At 49.4% G+C, this 14,902-nt stretch overlaps 1 long non-coding RNA gene across 1 annotated transcript in view; it reads left to right on the top strand.

Annotated features, from left to right (window-relative positions):
- The window catches only part of LOC122497189, a 157,834-nt gene extending 148,018 nt beyond the window's left edge, over window positions 1-9,816 (top strand). Inside the window, exon 4 of the long non-coding RNA XR_006301045.1 lies at window positions 9,156-9,816. This is a non-coding gene — a long non-coding RNA (uncharacterized LOC122497189). The remainder of the gene's footprint in view (window positions 1-9,155) is intronic.
- The last annotated feature ends 5,086 nt before the right edge of the window (window positions 9,817-14,902 follow it).

Raw genomic sequence — 14,902 nt, forward strand, 5'->3', positions numbered from 1 at the left:
TGGTAGAATGGATACGACAAAAGGTAGAATCAATAAAATTGAGGAAAAAACAACAGAAGTCACCCAATCTGAGTGACAAAGAGAAAGCATACAGAAAAATTTCTCTACTGTACATGATGACTTCGGTCCACACATTAGTAGCTTTGACCACATGCAGATGGGCTGCTTAATCAACTTAAGAGAACTAATGGTTTTAAATAGTGACAAATAATTGGAAAATAACAAATTTTAAATGACACCATTTACAAAAGCACCTAAAATATAGGGAATAGTTGGGGCACAGATGATTTTTTAGGGCAGTGAAAATACTCTGTATATTATAATGGTAGATACAGGTCATTATACATTGTTACAAACCCATAGAATATATGCCATCAAGAGTAACCTGTAAGGAAACCATGGACTTTGGATGATAAGATGGGCCAATGTAGGTTTCTGAACTGTAACAAATGTATCATTCTGGTTGGGGATGTTGATTATGGGGGAGGCTATGCAAATGTTGAGGAAAGGAGTATATAGGAAATCTTTCCTTTCCTCTCCATTTTGTTGTGAACCTAAAACTGCTCTTAAAAACGTTTTTAGAATATAGCAAAAGAGGGGCGCCTGGGTGGCTCAGTCGGTTAAGTGTCCGACTTCAACTCGGGTCACGATCTCATGGTCCATGAGTTCGAGCCCCACGTCGGGCTTTGGGCTGATGGCTTAGAGCCTGGAGCCTGCTTCAGGTTCTGTGTCTCCCTCTCTCTCTGTCCCTCCCCCATTCATGCTCTGTCTCTCTCTGTCTCAAAAATAAATAAACGTTAATACTTTTTTTTTTTGAAGAAAATAGCAAAATAGGAGCACCTGGGTGGCTCAGTCAGTTAAGCATCCGACTTCAGCTCAGGTCATGATCTCACAGTTCATGAGTTTGAGCCCCACATCGTGGGTCCGAGCCTACTTCAGGTTCTATGTTTCCCTCTCTCTCTGCCCCTCCCCCACTCATGCTCTGTCTCTTAAATATAAAAAATAAAACATAATTTTTTTAAAAAAATTAGCGAAATAAATGTGATGAAATTTAATTAAGAACTATAAGATTATTGTTGAAAGATATTAAAGAAATCCTAAGCAAATATTTATAGAATGAAAAACTTAATGCTCTAAAAAATTTTTTTTAATTTTTAAATTTTTTTACTTGAGAGAGAGTGTGAGTGGGGGAGAGGGGCGGAGAGAGTAAGAGAGAGAGAGAGAGAGAGAGAGAGAGAATCTCAAGCAGGCTCCATGCTGAGCATGCAGCCTGATGTGGGGCTTGATCCTAAGATACTGGAATCATGACCTGAGCTGAAATCAAGAGTTGGGTGCTCAACAAACTGAGCCACCCAGGCGCCCCAAGACTTAATGCTTTTAAAGTCAATTCTCTCCAAACTGATCTCTAGAACTAGCACAATTTCAATATAAATTCCAGTAGCGTTTTGTTAATTTTATGTTTAGCATAAACTTCATCCTATATTTATTTGGAAAATTAAAAGACCAAAAGAATCTTGAATAGGAACATTTGTCAAGACTTATTCTGAAGCTTTAGTAAATAAGACAGTGTAAGATTTGTGTAAACATAGACAAATAGACCCATGGAACAGAAATGAAAGTTCTAGAAAACAGACCACTCATATTCAATACCTTGATTTGTGATTTTAAAAGACACTGCCATGCAATGAGATAGGAGGGATGGTCTTTTCATAAACTCTGCTGGGTTGACTGCATATTCATTAAAAAAAAAAAATTAAGGGGCGCCTGGGTGGCGCAGTCGGTTAAGCGTCCGACTTCAGCCAGGTCACAATCTCGCGGTCCGGGAGTTCGAGCCCCGCGTCGGGCTCTGGGCTGATGGCTCGGAGCCTGGAGCCTGTTTCCGATTCTGTGTCTCCCTCTCTCTCTGCCCCTCCCCTGTTCATGCTCTGTCTCTCTCTGTCCCCAAAATAAATAAACATTGAAAAAAAAATTAAAAAAAAAATTAATCTTGACCTTACCTCACAGCAGACACAAACATTAAATCAGGTAGGACACTTGGGTGGCTCAGTCAGTTATGAGTCTGACTCATGGTTTCAGCTCAGGTCATGATCTCCTGGTTCCTGAGATCTAGCCCCACATTGGGCTCTGCTCTGATCGTACATTGCCTGCTTGGGAAAATCTCTCTTTTCCCTCTCTATCTGCCCCTCCCCTGGTCGTGCTCTGTCTCTCTCTCAAAATAAATAAATAAATGGGGCGCCTGGGTGGCGCAGTTGGTTGGGCGTCCGACTTCAGCCAGGTCACGATCTCGCGGTCCGTGAGTTCGAGCCCCGCGTCAGGCTCTGGGCTGATGGCTCAGAGCCTGGAGCCTGTTTCCGATTCTGTGTCTCCCTCTCTCTCTGCCCCTCACCCGTTCATGCTCTGTCTCTCTCTGTCCCAAAAATAAATAAACGTTGAAAAAAAAAAAAAAAACCAAGAAGTTTGCTCGTCAAAAGACACCAAGAAGAGACTAAAAAGGTTGGGGTGCTTGGGTAGCTCAGTGGGTTGAGCGTCCGACTCTTGATTTCAGGTCAGGTCACGATCCCAGGGTCATGGGATAGAGCCCCGAGTCAGGATCCACACTGACTGTGGAATCTGCTTGAGATTCCCTCTGTCTCCTTCTTTCTCTCTCTCTAAAAAAATTAATTAATTAATTAATTAATTAAAACCTTAAAAAGAGAGTGAAAGTCAAGCCACCGAGAAACAATATTTGCGTATCTTGATTTAAAAAAATTGTGTCCAGAATATATGAAAAATCTTCAAAAACCATTAATAGTCCAATAGAAAAAAAAATGAGCAAAAGACTGGCACAGGTACCTCACAAAGAGGCTATGCAATTTATCAGTAAATATGAGCAGGGGAGTACAGAGGACATTCACAGGGTAACACTACTATATACCCACCAGAGTGGCTGAAAATGAACAGACTAATAACACTAAGTGCTGGAGAGGATGTGTGTGGCCATTGCCACCGCCATCCACTGACCAGCATGGCTGTACACTGGTGCAATCGCTGTGGAAAATTTGGGGCAGGATTTATTGCACCTGAACAATCTAGAGCCTGTGACTCAGCGGTTCCCCTCCTTGGTATACCCCCAACTGAAACATACACACACGCGCACACCGAAGACACGTACGAAACCGTTCAGAACTATCTAGTTAAGGAGCCAAAGTCTGGAGACGTGAAAAGTTCTAAAAGGAAACCACACTAAAATGGAGTTGGGAGGCCAGAGGTGGGAGTTCTCATGCCCTACCCCTCCTGGCCAATTGCAGAAAGAGCCACACCTTAAAAAATTTTTTTAATATTTATTCATTTTTTGAGAGAGAGACAGAGAGCATGAGAGTGAGGAGGGGCAGAGAGAGAAGGAGACACAGAATCTGAAACAGGCTCCATGAGCCGTCGGCACAGAGCCTGACGTGGGACTCGAACCCATGAAGTGTGAGATCATGACCTGAGCTGGAGTCAGACGCTTAACCGACTGAGCCACCCAGGCGCCCCAAGGTGATACTGCTTTAGCTACTACTTTACTATCCCAGAAGGAGGAAGATTTTCCTCCCCTGGCGACACTCAGCCAGTGAGAGACTGTAATAACTCAGCCAATGAAAAACCACTATAATTCGAACCCCCAGTTGACCTTAATGGACTTTTTTTTTTTTTTTACAACAGACCTCCCAACTCCTCCCTTTCCTCTGTAAAAGAGCGTTCCTCTCTTTCAATCTCTGGACTTGCCTATGCTTTTGCTCTGAAGCTGCTTCGTCCCGAATTGCGATTCTCTGCTTTTTTCTGAATGAACCCATTTTTTTTACTGGTAAAATAACTAACAGGTTTTTTTTTTTTAAGTTTATTTCTTTATTTTGAAGAGGTGGGGGAGCGCGAACACGAGGAGGGGAGGGGCAGAGAGAGGAGAGAGAAAGTCCCAAGCAGGCTCCACACTGTCAGTGCAGAGCCTGAGCAGGGCAGGGGCTCCATTTAGGAATAGTGAGATCATGACCTGAGCTGAAATCAAAAGTCGGCCGCCTCACCAACTGAGCCACCCAGGCCCCGATCTTCAAGGTTGGTAGAAACAGCCCAGAGTTCCATCAACAGTGGAATGGATAAATATATGTGGTGTCCTTAGCAGTGAAATTGAACAATCTAAAACAACACGAGCTAACACAGAACTGAAACCTTCAAGTTCAGGGTAGGGAGCCAGACAACCAAGAGGGCACACGGGATGATACTATTGACCTGAAGGTCAAGAACAGACAAGGCTAATTGGTGGGGATGCAAGTCAAGATGGTCGTTATTTGGAGGATGTGACTGGAAAGAAGAACAAGGGGGCTGTTGGGGTGTTTGTAATGTCCTGTTTCTTTGTCGCTGTTGTCGTTATCTGTCTCTTCTTTTTCAACGTTTATTTATTTTTGGGACAGAGAGAGACAGAGCATGAACGGGGGAGGGGCAGAGACAGAGGGAGACACAGAATCAGAAACAGGTTCCAGGCTCTGAGCCATCAGCCCAGAGCCTGACGCGGGGCTCGAACTCACGGACCGCGAGATCGTGACCTGGCTGAAGTCGGACGCTTAACCGACTGCGCCACCCAGGCGCCCCATCTGTCTCTTCTTTTTCTGCTGAAGTATAATTAACATCTAGTGTTATATTAGTTTCAGGTGTACAATATAATGAAGATTCAACAGTGTCCTGCTCCTCAATCGGGTCATGGTTTCATAGATTTGGTTCCTTTGTGAAAATTCGTCACGCTCTTAACGCAGATCGCTTGTGCACTTTTCTCCATGGATGTCTTACTTCGGCAAAGGGTTGACCTAAAACACTATGTTGGAGTTTGCAGAGGTCAACACAGCCACAAAAACTTTGTTGCTTCACAAAGAGTATTTTACATGATGCCCCAAAACTTTGGAAACCAAGATGCCGTTTTCTCACTCTGAGCCAATAAACACACAAACTTATAGAAAAGTCATGGGGATCACAGATGACTTATTTGTAGATAGTCTACACCACGTGTCCTAACATCTTCCATCCAAAGGCAGGCCAGCCTTCCATTCAGCAGAGAGGCCCTGCTCACCTGTCAGACCATCCGCTTCTCTGAGCCCAGGGAGTTTGGTCATGCCCCACTCTGGTCCTCCCGCCCTCACACTGGTCCTCCCAGCTGCTCACCTGACACCATGACCAACATCATGGCAGGCCGCCATGTCAGTGTGGACCTCACCAGTGACCCATTCTTTTCATTCCATGCTGACGCCCCCTGACATAGAGAATTGGAGACGGAATTCTTTGGGAATTTCCAGTCTAAAACCATCTAGAGAGCTCTTGCTGAGTTACTGCAGATACCTTTGCTGAAACACTTGGCTAAAATCATCCTGGCATTTTTTTATGAGGAAGCGGGTTTTAATTTGGAAGATGCATCTGCTGAACGATAGGGCCATTAAACACCAAAGAGCTGATTTATTTCCTTTTGAGATGTTTTAAGCTTTCTAGTCCCTCATTCCCTTCAACCAGTAGGATGAGAGGTATTGGTATAACCAGCTGGACATTTTTTTTTTTTTTTTTAGTTTATTTACTTATTTTGCGAAAGAGAGCATAAGCAGGGGAGAGGCAGGGAGACAGGGAGAGAGAGAGAGAGAGAGAGAATCTCAAGCAGGCCTCGTGCTGTTAGTGTGGAGCTGAACTTGGTTGGGACTCAATCTCATAAACCGTGAGATTATGACCTGAGCGGAAATCAAGAGTCAGACTCTTTTTTTTTTTTAAACGTTTGTTTATTTTTGAGACAGAGAGAGAGAGCATGAACAAGGGAGGGTCAGAGAAAGAGGGAGACACAGAATCCAAAACAGGCTCCAGGCTCCGAGCTGTCAGCACAGAGCCCAACCGGGGCTTGAACCCACGGACCGCAAGATCATGACCTGAGCCGAAGTCGGATGCTTAACCGACTGAGCCACCCAGGCGCCCCAAGAGTCAGACTCTTAACTGACTGAGCCACCCAGGCACCCATCAGTTGGACACTGTTTACAAACCATTTGTGTGCAACCTGTCATCTTCTCTCCCTCCGTAGGTAGCTAAAGTTACGTTAGAGCAAGGGGACCCTCGAGAACACCCAGCATAGCCCCCTGGTGTGCCAAAGACAGGGCCAAGTCTGGGGGAGGGAAAGGGATTTGCAAGTTGAGCTGTAAGAACACAGGTCTCCTGGGACACCTGGCAGTGACCCCACACTTGGAGATCTGAGAACAAAGCAAAGTGTTGTTGAGCCCAAATTAGCTGTCACCTCCTTCCCCTGATTCCTTTTCTTTGCTTCCTACCATCAAAGTCAGGTTCCAAATGCGTCCTTGGGAGGGGCCAGGAACCATCTCTGTCCCCTGCTACAAGCAAAAGGCCCTCAGGCGTCCTCATCTGGGGTGAGCTGGAGGAGAGAGGCAGCCATGTGGAAGGGCCAGCCCCGAAAAACATGAGTACTTGAGGGGGCTTGCAGAGGGGTGTAGCAAAGAGTAAAATTCTCGGCCTCTGGAAATGCACATCATGGGTTCAAATCCCACCTCCCCCACTTACCGTCTCCGGGCCTCAGTTTCTCTAGCTGGGAAGCAGGAATGACGGTAGAAGCCCCTCGGTCAGATTGCCGAGGACAACGAACAGTGTGCGAGCTACTGGAACAGTGCCTGAATGCCGAGGCGCCACAGGTGGTAAGGGCGGAAGCTCTCCCAAAAGGGCAAAGGGGCCACGCTTCTGGTGTCTTCAGTGGATACAAAAGGCCGAGATGGCTCTTGGTTATGGAGGTAGAGACTGTCTGTTGCCCAAGTGAACCACTTCCTGGCTTCAGTGAAACCCTCAGCTCTTAGTAAGACCAACCGGTTGGGCTAATGACCACATGCCATGACGCCAGAGACAGAGAGACAACAAAGGGAGAATCTGATCAGTGGAGCCTGGACGGGGCGCGGAGAGGTGCCAAAGGCAAACCAAAGTCACTTGACCGGTGGGCCCCCTCTGTGGAAGAGATAAAGGCAACCTGCCGTACCCTGAGAGCTGGGAATATCTTCCCCTTGGAAAACATTCCCTCCTGGGCTCTGTCTGTTGATGGCTGACATGTCCACTCTTAGATAGCCATTCCTTTGGCTTAATATATGGTCCTCTGTCCAAAAGACAGAGTCCTGGGGCACCTGGGTGGCTCGGTCAGTTAAGCATCTGACTTCGGCTCAGGTCACAATGTCCCGGTTCGTGAGTTTGAGCCCCGCATCGGGCATCGGGCTCTGCACTGACAGTGTGGAGCCTGCCTGGAATTGTCCCTTCCTCTCTCTCTGCCCCCTCCCCAACTCGAGCGTGCTCTGGCACATGCATGTGCTCTCCCTCTCTCTCTCTCTCAAAAAAAAAGAGAAAGAGAGAGAGAGACGGAGAGACAGAGCCCTTACTGGCAAAGTGGGTGGCCCCAATTTAAGATGTGCTGTGCTCACGTGGTTCTGCACGTTTTTGTTTTTGTTTTTGTTTTGGAGAGAGACAGAGTGTGAGTGGCGGGAGGGGCAGAGAGGGAGAGAGGGAGAATCCGAGCAGGATCCTCGAGGTCAGTACGCAGAGCCGGACGCGGGACTCCAACTCGCGAAACCGTGAGTCCACAACCTGAGCCAAAATCAAGAGTCAGACGCTTCACTGACAGAGCCACCCAGGCGCCCCTGGTTCCTCACGTTTTATACAAAGCCTCCTTTTCTGTGTCTTCCCGTGAGTGTGACAAGGGTCTGCTCACCCAAGAGCTTTGGGACAGTGTGTGCAGCTTCCAGACTGCCCATGTTAATAAATATGGTTAGCTGACTACCACGACCTGTGCTCCCTGTGAGGGGGCTCCCACCTCAGAACCTCATTCTCGCTTCTCTCTCAGCCTGGAGTGCTCAGCCAGGCGCCATGGTCCTCCGACCCCTGGGGTCTCTGGGGTCACTCCTCAGACAGGCCTCTTGCCCCACACAATCCCGTCGCCTTGCACTCTGATTTTCATCAGTGCTTCTGCAGGTTCCTTCTCTGTGATCTGTCCCCCTCACTAACATGCCGGTTCTTTCTTTGTCTTGATGTCACAGCATTCTAGCCCCTGAAGCAGTGCTTGGTATGGGCAGGTGTTGAGTAGGTAACTGATAAATGAATGAATGAGTGGATGAATGAATGAGTGGATGAATGAATGAATGAGTGGACGAGTGGATGAATGAGTGGATGAATGAATGGATGAGTGGATGGATGGATAGATGGATGAATGAGTGGATGAATGAATGAATGGGTGGATGAATGAATGAGTGGATGAATGAATGAGTGAGTGAATGAATGAATGAATCAATGAGTAGATGGATGGATGAATGAATGAATGGGTGGATGAATGAATGAGTGGATGGATGAATGAGTGGATGAATGAATGAATGAATGAATGGATGAATGGATGGATGAGTGGATGAATGAGTGAGTGAATGAATGAATGAGTGGATGGATGAATGAATGAGTGGATGGATGAATGAATGAATGAATGGATGGCTGGATGAGTGGATGAATGAGTGGATGGATGAATGAATGAGTGGATGGATGAGTGGATGAATGGATGGATGAGTGGATGAATGAGTGAGTGAATGAATGAATGAGTGGATGGATGAATGAATGGATGGGTGGATGGATGAATGGATGAGTGGATGGATGGATGGATGAATGAATGAGTGAATGAATGAATGAGTGGATGGATGAATGAATGGATGGGTGGATGGATGAATGGATGAGTGGATGGATGGATGGATGAATGAATGAGTGGATGGATGAATGAAGGAATGAGTGGATGGATGAATGAATGAATGGATTAGTGGATGAATGGATGAGTGGATGGATGGATGAGTGGATGGATGGATGAATGAATGAATGAGTGGATGAATGAATGAGTGGATGAATGAATGAATGGATGGATGACGAATGAACTGGACACTTCTCTCACAACCTATGCAGAGCACCGGGCTTATTAATCCTAATTAAAGCAGAGTAAGCGCTTTCGCTCTAGGTCCCCGGGGCCCTTCTGTAAAGGCTCCAGTGGAAACTGCACAGGACAAAGATGTGACAAAACGAACTCATTCGTGCGGAGGAGAAGCTGGCCTGGGGACCATGTTACGCTGCATGCTTTCATCTGCTACATTTGTGTTTGCTTCGAGGGTTTCGTGTGCTTTTTCAACAAGAGAGTACGGGTAGGAGAAGCCGTTTCCGGACTCATCACAAAACCAGCACCACGGGCAGCATCGAACGTCCACGGAGCCCTTGCAACGTGCTGAGCGCCATCCCAGGAAGCTGACGCCCGCGATCGCATCCGCTCCCTGCCACGACGCCTGTGTGACATGAGAAAACCAAGGCCTCGACCGGCTGGCATCCCAGCCTTTCCAGTTGGTCTCCTTTCCTTCCCAGTTGCTGGGGTAGCTCCGAGTGGGCAGGAGACACCCCAGCTGTCCTCTGGCAGTGTGCCAAGTCACCTCATCCTGCGCTTTTCTAAGATGGGAGGGTCGGCCTGCAAAACGACGAAGATGGGGCCCGCCACTCTTAGAAGGTCTGCCTCATTCCCTGACACCTAGGGAGTCACCCCAGCCTGCTCCGGCCCAGCTCTGGGTCAGCACATTCAGCAAATCAAGTGCAGCCGAGGCCCGGCCTTCCAGCTCCAGCCTCCCCGCCTCGTCACACGCACCACCCCTCCCAGCAGAGCCTGCGCTGGTTCATTTCCACGTCCGCCGGGTGGGCTGCCTGTCAGAGGGTTTTCATGAGATGTCCGGTTGCTGCAGACTCAGTGCCTGACAGGGCGGACACTCAGTAAACTGCAGATGCCCCTCTAGTAGCCTGGAGCCATCAGGCCTCCCAGGAGCCTGTTTGTCAGGATAGGAAGCTTCCAGGCTCATTTCAGCAGTGTGTGGACAGAGCCCCACCGGATAGATGACCCTGAGAACTGGTAGGGAGAGAAGAGTCAGCTGGTTCTCACCTCAGAAACGAGAAGCCTTTTCTCCCCACGTGAGAACAGGTGGATGAAGACGGGACTTCACATCATCCATCTTCCGCGAAGTCACTTACACCGTGACCTTGGGCAAGTGGCTCAGCTTCTCTGAAGCTCAGTCTCCTCTCCTGCAGAAGGAGAGTGGTGGTCTGAACTTGCCTCTAGGTCCTCGAGGCCACAGCCTGCCCTGTGCAACCAGCTGGGGGAGTTTTTGTCAGCCAGACTCCATTCCAGGCCTATTACATGAGAATCTGTGGTAGGTGGACTCGGGTGATTCCCACGCCCGTGGCGGGGAGGGGGGTTGGAGGTCCTGGAACAGCTGGCTCCTCCCCTCGGTCTCAGCTCTGACGTCTGTGAAGGCCCGAGGCTCCCCACCCAACTCCCCCCACACACCCTTGTCCTGTTTGCCACAGATTCATTTCCTGACTTAAGGATGGACGTGTTTAGGCCCGAAGGCCCCCGAGAGGGAAATGTCTACTCACTTTGTCATCCTGCTTCCCAGGGGTGTCCTCCGGGGACGGGCCCTGGGGGCCCAGATGGCTCTGGCGCCTCCGTCAGGAGGTGTGGGCCTCCAGGACAGTGAGGACAGTCCCTGGGGACATCTGAAGGCCTCTCAAGAGAGGGCGACAACAGACTCAAAAGGGAGAATTCCTGCCAGTGATAAATTATCCTCTCCGACGCCGATGATTTTTCTGTTGTTAGAGATGATTATTACAGGCGTGAACAATGGCCCCGCTGTTCTTTCTCTGCTGGCTGAGAAGCAGGACATCTAGCTAGCTCCCGAGTCACCTCACAGCAGTAGGCATGGAAAATATCGACTTCCTTCTTATTTCTTGATGCTCGTTGCTTTTCTTCCTTCGTTTCTTATCACCTCTTAGGCGTTTTCATGTTCCTGCTCTTCATTCTTCACGCGATAATGCTTATTTAATTTTGAATGTTCTCTTCCGGTCAAAAGTTGGCTTGCTGGGTCCAGACCAAATGGAAACAAACATGATGAAATTTGTGCTATGCTGAAGGGCGCCTGGGCGGCTCGGTCGGTTAAACGTCCGACTCCAACTCAGGTCATGATCTCACGGTTCGTGGGTTCGAGCCCTGTGTCGGGCTCTGGGCTGATGGCTCAGCACGGATTCTGCGTCTCCCTCTCTCTCTCTGCCCCTCCCCCGCTCACGCCCTGTCTCTCTCTGTCTCTCAAAAATAGTAAATAAATGCTTTAAAAAAAGTTTAAAAACGTTTGTTCTATGCTGAGAGGGATGAAGACGAAAATGAACGCCAGCGATTGCGGCAATGATGACATTTGGGGACGGGCGGAGGGCACCGGGAAGCGAGAGGCCGGGCTCGCAGGAGATGTGCCATTCACTCTCGCGGGTGTGTGTGTAAGGCACAGGTGTGATGATGCTCCAGCATTCTCCAGTAGAGTGCTTCTCAGAGTGTGACCTCTGGGCTAGTGGTCTCAGCATCACCTGAGAACTTGGGAGAAATGCAGATCCTCGAGTTGCATCCCAGACCTACTGAATCAGAAGCTCTGGGGGGGTAGGGCCTGCGAATTCACTTGAATAAGCTTCTGGTGATTCCAGTGCTGCTTGAGGTTTGAGATCCATGACGTTGTGCTGCGTAGACACCTCACTCACTGTCATTAAGTGAAAGATTCGCTTGATATCTGGACATGGGGTGGGGGTGGTGGTGAGGGGGGTGCTCAGATGTCTGAGGAAGACGGCACCAGAAGGCGAGGAGGAAGGGAGGTGGGAGACGCCAACCTGCATTGGTTAGGGGGGCAGCCTGGGGCAAAGGAGGCTGAACTGGGGAGTTAGGAAGCTGGGAGAAGTGAATTCAAAGAAGAATCCTTTTTCCCAAGTACGATTTCTATACCATCTTGGTAAAGTAACTCTAAATCATTCTTCTAGGGTCTACAGCAAATGCTAAGTGAAGTAACCGCTTGGTTCCTAAATTATTTCTGAGAAAGGGCGAACGTTGCTTCTTCCAAAAAAGCTCCGGAGAGTGACATAACATACACCCAATAATGGTGACACTGCTTAATACTTCGTGAATGGTAACATTTTCTGTAAGTGGCTTCGGCTCTTTTTACTTTATTTTTTATTTTTTAATGTTTTTATTATTTTTTGAGAGAGGGGAGGGGCAGAGAGAGTGGGACAGAGGATCCGAAGAGGGCTCTGCACACGGGCAGCAATGAGCCTGATGCAGGGCTCGAACCCACGAACCGCGAAATCGTGACCTGAGCCGTAGCCCAACGTTCAACCGACTGAGCCGCCCAGGTGCCCCCAGATCTTTTTTTTTTTAATTTTTTTTAACGTTTATTTATTTTTGAGACAGAGAGAGACAGAGCATGAACAGGGGAGGATCAGAGAGAGAGGGAGACACAGAATCTGAAACAGGCTCCAGGCTCTGAGCGGTCAGCACAGAGCCCGACGCGGGGCTCGAACTCACGGACCGCGAGATCGTGACCCGGAGCCGAAGTCGGACACTTAACCGACTGAGCTGCCCAGGTGCCCCCAGATCTTTTTAAAGAAGATGCAGCTTGACCTCACCTCCCCCAGCCCCACCGTTCACTGGGCTTTACACGTTAGCGGTGAACGGAGTCGTTGGGCTATTTGCTTTCCTTCAGCTCTATCTTTGTGGCTATCTGTGGATGTGGCTCATTCTCATCGCAAGGTGGTAAGTGCCCCGTCATTTGGACCCTGCTCATCCTGATGGGCACGTAAGCGAAGATCCCATTCAACGCTCCCATGTCCTCATGGGGGAGAGGGGATACTCCCGGTGGGAAGTCACCTTTAAATATATTAAAGGGGAGTTTGGGGTTTGTTTGTTTGTTTGCTTGTTTTTTCTAATTTGAACGCAAAGGTCTCCAGAGACACCGCTGGGGCTACATTATCAGTTTTCCAAGAAAAGATCTCTTTGTCCATGAACTCACTCTCTTCTTCTTTCAGTCACTCAACCACCAATTGTTGAGCAGCTACCCTGGGTCAGGGATTGCACTGGGTGCTGGGAACCAGAGTGAGCCAAACCCCGGAGGTTCGTAGAGACCCCAGCGTCGGGCATGCCTGGGGGCTCTGCCTTTGTGCAGATGACAGAGCAGGGGCTGCCCAGATAATTTTGCCTCGTGGAGATGGCGGAGTGGGGGCCATCTGGGTATTCTGACCTAGGCACCTCCAACCTGGAGAAATGAAAGAACCCATCACAGCCAGTCCACCTGTTTATAGCTTTCCTAAAACATGAGCGGTCCCACTGAAACAGACCCTCTCCTTCCCCCCTCCCCAAGTGTCCCAAGTGTTAGAACTGGCCGGGTCCCTGGATTTGGAGGACCCGTACTCCACACGGTGCGGGACCCTGCCTGCCAACTGCTCTGACCTGAACTGTTAGTTCTGTCCAGTCAGAGGCTCAAATCCAGTAAACCCAGGGTATTTTCATGCATTGAGTATTCTGAGGAGTCTGCTATTGCCAGACTGTGTGAGGGGCACTGTGGTTATATCAGTGACTCAGACTGACCCTGTTTTTCCCCAAGGAAGACCCATAAGAGGAATACCATAATGCAGTGATGGGACCAGCGGGAGGACAGGGGCCATGGGAGCATGGAAGAGGCCCCAACCTGGTCTTGGAGGGCCAGGAGAATCCCCAGACCGGGATGGGAAAGACAAAGTAGACAGACCAGGATGGTTAATTTGGGCAACTTGGCTAGCTAAGGGATGCCCAGAGAGCTGGTGCAAGCATTATGTCTGGGTGTGTCTGTCAGGGTCTTTCTGGAAGATGTTAGCATTTGCACTGGTAGACTGAGTAGAGCAGATGGCCCTCCCCAGTGTGTCCAGGCATCACCCACCCGTCCCCACCCGCCCAATGGGCACCCAGGTAGAAAGAAAAACAGAAGAAGGGTGACCTCATTCTCTCTCTGCTTGAGCTGACATCTCTCTTCTCTTGCCCTCAGACATCACTCATGGTTCCTGGTCTTTCAAAGTCAGATCGGGACTTATACCAAGTCCTATGATAATAAATGTCCTCTCGGACACATCCTTTTGTGTTCATCTTCTCTGGAGATCCCTGACTAACACATAGGCCAAGGTGGAAGTCCCAGCTTGAGCACAGGGCCAGAGCAAGGGAGACCAGGCCTCTGCAAGGATCTGAAAGCATTTCAGGGGTAGGGACCAAAGGAACAGGGGCAGAAGCTAGCCCAGAGGAGGAGGACCTCATCCCAAACTCTGGTCTCAATTTAGGGCAGAAGGGTCTCCGGAAAGGCAGACAAGCCAAGAAGGGGCATGAGCCACTTCTCAGCCCTTCCCCTGGGCAAGGAGTTCTCTCTTGGGCACGGTGATGGCCTACAGGGGACTCGTTGGCTCTTGCAGCTTTCAAATCTCTCCCCCCACTGACAGGAGCCAGGGACTGGGACGGAGGGGGGGGCACGGGGTACCCCATCAGCTCCCAGGCGGAGAGCGCCAGCGTGCTCGGCAAATGTGTGCCCACAAACCTCAACACCTGGGCTTATTTATTAGGCCATTTCAGGTGCTGGCCCATTTGGTGACCTGACACGGAGCCTGTCTTTCTGCACAGCTGGCGGGGGACCGATTGGCAGGTGGTGGGGCAGAGACCCAGGACTGCAGACAATGGAGGCTTTAATCCCAGGTCTGATGCCAAGTCTGGGATAAAGGATGGCTCTACTCAACTCACACTCTCACCCAACAAACCAGTGAGATGGCGTGAGGTCTGAGGGCCCCGGACACCTTGGTGTCTGTCCCCCTACTCCCGTGCTTGATGGGGCTACTGGAAACCACAGGGGCAGGTTGTCAACGGTGCAGCCCTGTTCTAGCTGTGTTAGTGGCTCCAACGCCAGCCTCACACTGGCTTTCAGATGATTTTCACGTCTCTGTCTCCCTTGGGGGTGTGCCTATGGGAGAAAAGATAGGGTGATTTAACGTCAGGGCG

This window comes from Prionailurus bengalensis, chromosome A3 (genome assembly GCF_016509475.1).
Source record: "Prionailurus bengalensis isolate Pbe53 chromosome A3, Fcat_Pben_1.1_paternal_pri, whole genome shotgun sequence".
Lineage (NCBI taxonomy): Eukaryota > Metazoa > Chordata > Mammalia > Carnivora > Felidae > Prionailurus > Prionailurus bengalensis.